The 7,120-nt window shown below is 36.5% G+C and overlaps 1 pseudogene; it reads left to right on the forward strand.

Moving 5' to 3' along the window:
• The first annotated feature begins 6,083 nt into the window (after positions 1 to 6,083).
• LOC133765257 (ubiquitin-conjugating enzyme E2 E1-like) lies at positions 6,084 to 6,831 on the forward strand (annotated as a pseudogene).
• The last annotated feature ends 289 nt before the right edge of the window (positions 6,832 to 7,120 follow it).

Consider the following 7,120-nt stretch of genomic DNA (forward strand, 5'->3'; position numbering starts at 1 on the left):
AAAAAAGAATGAAATCCTCTCTTTCACAACAAGATGGATGCAGCTAGAAACTATTATGCTTAGTGAAATAAGCCAATCCCCAAAGACAAATATCATATCTTTTCTCTGATATGTAATATAGAATACAAAATATATATCATTGAAACAGACATTTTGTGAAATGACTGCTGTTTTTAGCCCTTGTTTATACCCCTGTGGATTTGTGATCTTTGTTATCTGGTGAATATTATGGTTAGTTGAAAATTAAGTCTGTGAATATGTAGGGGATTGAAATTATTCTTTAAAAAATTAAACAAAAAAGAAGGAAAGGAAGGAAGTAGTGGGGTTGGACAGTGAGGGAAACGACTTAGAACTGCCTACGAAATACTTTAAATCTATTCTTTTTGTATTAATAAAAATTTAAAAACTGGAGCAGCCAGGAAAAAACTATCATCCATGCACAGGCAGTTGCTTTCCCTGCTATGCCACAGTACTGACCTCAAGAACGAATTATTTTGATACTTTGCTTTAATATTTGTTTATTTGGTTTGAGCTAAGAACAGATCAAATTTAAGAAAGGATTTTTACTATGAACTTTTTTGCTTTCATATTTCTATACTACAAAAATCCAGTAAATTTGTGCTGGATATGCCTAAGTGTTCAAATGAAGAAAAAGTTTAAATTCAAATTTCATTTAATTAGAATTAACTATTAGGGCTGACATTGTGCCATAGTTGGATGCCTGCAATGCCAGCATCCCATAAGCACAATTATCCATGTCCTGGCTGCTGCACTTCTGAATCAGCTCCCAGCTAATGGCCTGGGAAAGCAGCGAAAGATGGCCCAAGTGCTAGGGCACCTGCCTCCCTTGTGGGAGGTCCAGAAGATGCTCCTGGTGCCTGGCTGCAGCCTCCGACTAGTGCTGGAGTGAACCAGTGAATAGAAAATCTCTCTCTCTCTCTCTCTCTCTCTCTCTGTCTCTCTCCCTGACCTGTAATCAGACTTTTAAAATAAATAAATAAATGTTTAAAAAAGAATTAGCTATTGAAATTAAATTAAAATTGTTTATAGTTGTCAATGCAAAAATCAAAGAAAACTTTGTGTATTTTGCAGTATGTTTATCAAATATAAAGCTTAATCATGGTATTGTCAATGAACTCAGTTATTATATATTTATATTTACCTTTTATATATTCCCTATTGCATTTCTGGGCAAGCTGAAGAACAACTGAAGAAAAATTAATCCCCTAAACCAACTTTTCATTGAGCTGATACTTAATAATCAACAAAATGTACTGTAAGCTATTTTTAAAATATTTATTTATTTATTTGAAAGCCAGAGTTACATGGAGAGAGAAGCAGAGGCAGAGGCAGAGAGAGGTCTTTCATCTGCTGATTCACTCCCCAAATGGCCTCAATGGCTCAAGCTGCACTGATCTGAAACCAGGAGCCAGGAGCTTCCTCTTGGTCTCCCATGTGGGTGCAGGGGCCCAAGGACTTGGGCCATCCTCTACTGCTATCCCAGGCCACAGCAGAGAGCTGGATTGGAAGTGGAGCAGCTGGGTTTCTAACCGGTGCCCATGTGGGATGCAGGCGGCGACTTAACCTGCTATGCCACAGCGCCAGCACCTGATAACTATTTTTTAATGTAATTTTTAGAATGCAAACTCCAAAGCTGCAGAGTTTTCTTTTTTATTTTTCTACAGCAAGTATCTGAAATTGCGCTGCCACTAAACACCCACTCAATACATTACCTGATAAATGACTAAATTATTTAGTCATGTTTTCTGGTTGTATTTTTATGTTGTTTTTCATCTTTTTGGTTGAAAAGCAATAGTTAATTTGAAAATCTCACTCGTTGAATAATCATCCTATTAAACATATATAAATGCAGCATTTAATATTGACATATCATGTTAATAAAACCTACTTTTAATATTAAAACACTCTCCTTTAAAGTATGCTTAAATTCATGTCTCACACATTGTCCTTTTAAGATATGAACAACTGTCTTTTAAGGGATAACAAACTAATTCCATGTGAAGGGTTTCATCTCCCTGTCTTTTAAACTTAAGACTGTGGTTCACTTATTTCTTCATCCCACATAAAAAAGCCTTTTATTTCCTCCCAACAGTGATAAATTGTTTGCAGTTTAAGTAATGTGAGTGAAATAACTTATAACATGGAGGGAGTGAACCAAAGATATTTACACATTTAATAAATGTGACATAAAATTAGAATTATATTGTAGAGTAAATCATGCACACATTTCAAGTGAATCTTGCATCATTATTACTTTTCATGACTGGAGAGAGCACAGTAATCTCAGAAAATATCAATAGAACATTCTGGTTAGTGAGTGTATTTAAAATTAATTGCTGGCCATCACCGTGGTGTACTAGGTTAATCTTCCGTCTGCGGCGCCGGCATTCCATATGGGCACTGGGTTCTAGTCCTTGTTGCTCCTCTTCCAGTAGAGCTCTCTGCTGTGGCCCCGGAGGGCTGTGGAGGATGGTCCAAGTGCTTGGCCCCCTGCACCCATGTGGGGGCCCAGAGGAAGTTCCTGGATCCTGGCTTCAGATCTGCACAGCTCCAGCCATTGCAGCCACTGGGGAGTGTGCCATTGGATGGAAGACCTCTCTCTTTCTCTCTCTCTTTGCCTTTATAATTCTGTCTTTCTAATAAATAAATAAATAAATCTTTAAAAACAAAATAATGGTCTTAGGTCACAGATCAATTGTAAGAATTAATCAGAGTCCTTAACATATAGTAATTACTATTCAATTAATATATCATGTTCATTAGCGTCATTGTTAATAAGCCCAACCCTGCTATATATTACATTAATGATAAGAAGTGACTAATCTATGGGTAATAAAATAAGTAATTATTGTATAAACCAAATGAAACCATCCTCTCTTTTTTTAAAATGTTTTATTTATTTAAAGGCAGATTTACAGAAAAAGAGAGGAACATACACACACAGACAGGGGAGAGAATTTATTTTTTAAGATTTATTTATTTATTGGAAAGACAGAGTTACAGAGAGTCAGAGGCAGAGAGGCAGAGAGAGAGGTCTTCCATCCATTGGTTCACTCTCCAGATTCTGCCGGCTGTTCCGTTTCCGATCCAGCTCTCTGCTATGGCCTGGGAAAGCAGTAGAAGATGGCCCAAGTCCTTGGGGCCCTGCACCCATGTGGGAGATTTGGAAGAAACTCCTGGCTCCTGCCTTTGTATCTGCCCAGCTCCAGTTGGCCACTGGGGATTGAACCAGAAGATGCAAGATCTCTGTCTCTCTGCCTCTGCCTCTCTGTAACTCTGCCTTTCAAATAAATAAATAAATCTTTTTTTAAAAAAAGAAAAATCAAAAAGTTGATGTTTGCAATCAATTATAAATTAGAAATTAATAATTTTATGGATTGAAATATACTGTCACATTTAGAAGACAAGTTTTGTAAGATTTTTTTGAGAAAAAAGAAAAAGCATTTTCTATTTCTCCATATTATAATTGTGAATAGAAATTTAATTCTGACATATTAAACTATGTTTTGTCACTGTTTTGAGGCAAAAATCTTAAAAAAATAAAATCAGCAATTAGGTAGTCAAGTAATTTGAGTATCTATTAACCTTATATATGTATAGTAAAATAAACTTGTATGTATAGTAAAAATAAACTTCTATATATTATCAACCTTTATCAAATAGAGGTATATTAATATTAGCTACATTATACTAACAGTGTTTATAGTATTTGATATACTTACAAGGTAGAAAATTGCTTCATTAACACAACTTAAAAATTGTAAATTTTTAATATTTATGTTAAAATTATCTGAAAGATGCCTAAGTTGTTTTAAACTGGACTGTGATAAAGTATTTCCCTTTTTTTGTTGTTGTTTTGTTTTGATAAATGGCTTCGTGTAGGCCTCAGCAAAAAGATACCAAATTTTAGAATTTATTATTGTCAATAGCCTGCATGACCTTTACGTAACAGCATCTTGGCTGTCAGTAATAATCCAAGGCTGCACTTTCAATGATAAAATGAAAGACTTTGCATATTGAATCACTGGATCTCCTTGAAAGTGTTCAGCTATCACAGTCATTTATTCCCATTGTCAGAGCAAGGTCCATTATGAAAGCCCATTCGTCTTTACTTGAACGTGAAGAGTGGAGAAACTCCACTTCTGCCTTGAATCAAGTACTAACTACTTCAGGGCGCTCAGATCCATCAATGCGCTGAATTGCCGTGGGTCTCAGACTCTCTCTCTCTCTCTCTTTTGCTCTAGGCACTGGTTCTTTAAGAGTTCACTTCACCTTCATAATGTACAATTTCTGCCCATTTATGGTAGACCTGGGAGTCTCTTTTGAACTGGGGTTTTTGTTTCTTTTTCTTTTCTTTTCTTTTTTTTTTTTTTTTTTTTTTTTTTTTTTTTTTTTTTTTAGTTTAACTGACAAGCTAAATCTCTAGTCGAATTTTCAAAGCAAGGTTGCTTTATCTATGTAGAGTAATAAAACCTACAGTAATAATAATTATGTAAAAACATACTACTAAATTTTATTTTGAAGATGAACAATGTTAATGTATGATGTTTATGCTTAATATATAATAGTACATAAAGTGCAGAATTGTATGATTATTTAGGAATTACTTAAAATGTGTTGCCAAAATAAAAACTGCATATTGCATTGGACAAGTTATCACAACTTGTAAGATTATGTAAGAAACTTATACAGAATAAAAAAAATAATAAGAAGCAAGGCCAGCATTGTGGCATAGCAGGTTAACCTCTGCTGGCATCCCATGTGGGCACAGATTGAGTCTCCGCTGCTTCACTTCTGATCCAACTCCCTGCTAATGGCCTGGGAAAGCAGCAGAGGATGGCTCAAGTGCTTGGGCCCCTGCACTCATGTGGGAGACCTAGAAGGAGCTCCTGAATCCTGGCTTTGGCCTGGCCTAGCCTGGGACCATTGCAGCCATTTGGGGAGTGCTCCAATAGGTGAAAGATCTCTCTCTCTCTCTCTCTCTCTCTCCCCCCCCCCCCGAATCCCCTTCTTTCTCTGTAATTCTGCCTTTCAAATAAATAAAAATATTTTTAAAAAGTAAATAGCATTACAAACAGATTATTATTGAATCATTTGCCCCAAACACCAATTCATAATATGGTAGCTCAATAGTTTGGCAAGCAAAATGAGTTTTCATAAAATTATCCATCTCCCTTGAATAACTTCAGACCAAGAACTTTATTTTTGGCAACTTCAGTACTTACTAAATGGAAAGTCTTGAATCTCAGTTTTCAGTCTCTTTTTTAGGTAGAAAAAAAAAAGAATGAAAGAATTTCAGTTTATCAACAACCCTGAACTGTGTAGCACACTGACTGGACATCTGATACTCAGAAGAGTGTCAAAGAGAGGAAAATAAATGCCCAGGTCTTTGAGAAAGGCTTGAGGAGTGTGGATGAGTTTCTGAGGCTACTCTAACAAATTACCATAACCTTGGTGTTTTCAAGAAACAGAATTGATTCTTTCACATTTATAGAGTGCGGAATTCCAAAATCAACGTGCTCTTACTAGAGGCTCTGGGGAAGTATTTGCTCCTGGTTATCTTGAGCTTCTGGAGATTGCCAGCATTCTGCTGCACCCTTAGGCCAGCCTTGGCTCCTGGTCTGTCTCTTCCATCAGCGACTTTGTCATCACACCATGGTTTCCCTCCAACTCTGTCTTCTAAGGACAGATGATGACATTTAAGATCCTATCTGGTCATCTGGGATAGATCTTAGTCATACCTGCAGTGACCTTGTTCTCCAAATAAGATCACATTTACAGGTTCCAGGAATTAAAGCATAGACATATATTCAGGATGTGTACAGCTTTTTCAATTTACTAAAGGCTGTTTACTACTGTTGACATGGAAGCTGAAAGTCATCTCTAAATGTTGATCTTTTTATGTGTCAATAACTGATATAATTTATTGATAAATATGTGTCTTCAACCCTTGACAGGAAAGCACTACCAAATATTTTATATTATTTTTATAATATCATTATAATAACATAATTAAATATTATTTGTAGAGCACTGAAAATTTTTATATTGTAGCAAGGTTAATGTTGAGTACCAGAGCCTCAGCAGCAGCTGCTGTGGTGGCACACAGGAACCAGACACAAAGAGAGGGGCTGTTTGCAGGGAGGGTGGGGTTTAACTATGATGATTCAAGGGCCAACAGCAGCTCTTTCTGATCTATAGCCTCCAACCAGAAAACCAAGAAACAAACATAAAGAAAAAGAAGAGTAAAGTCAGGATGAGCAACAACTCCAGAGTCCTCTCCCGCAGCACCAAGAGGACTCAGAGGAAGTGGCAGACATCACTTTCGACCCATCATTCAAATGCAAACCTGGTCCCAGTGGTAATAACTTCTATGAATGGAGATCACCCACTTTAGGATCTCCAGGATGGGATATATGGGTGGTGTCCTGTCCTGTAATACTTTTACACCTGAATATTCCTTCAAGCCTCCAAAGGATACATTTTGCAAAAGAATCCATTGCTTTAACTTTAACAGTCAGGGCATGATTTCCTTGGATGTATTGAAAGATAATTGGAGTCCAGCACCAGTCACTTCAAAAGTCATCACTTCCATATATTCATCTCTTACAGGCTGCAATTTTGTTGACCCCTTTGGTGGGAAGTATTTTCACTCAGTATGTGACCAACAGTGCAGAATGTGACAGAATGGCCCAGTAGTGGAGCAAGAGCTACACTACAGAAATTAGGTTTTCACAATTCTTATATTATTTGTCACAGAAGAGAGCTGCTTATGATTTTCAAGGGATAGGGGAGAGTGGGAGTTGTTAAAGAGAAGGATATTTCTATAACAGATATTATTCAGTCCTATTTCCTAGGATTCTGTTGTAACAAGACATCTTGCTACAGTGGATAGAATTGGTAAAGGTGACTTTCATAATTGTCATTAGTTCTGCAGTATTAACTGAAAGTAGATAAGAATACGCATTTAGACATTTGGATTTGGTGGCATATAGTCTGTGAAACAGCTTAATTTTGTGCAAGTTACATAGATGGCCACTGATGTAAACTCCCTCTATGACTACCTATGTTTTGTTTTTTAAAAAATTGGGGAAATGGG

Source organism: Lepus europaeus, chromosome 8 (assembly GCF_033115175.1).
Source record: "Lepus europaeus isolate LE1 chromosome 8, mLepTim1.pri, whole genome shotgun sequence".
NCBI classification, from domain to species: domain Eukaryota; kingdom Metazoa; phylum Chordata; class Mammalia; order Lagomorpha; family Leporidae; genus Lepus; species Lepus europaeus.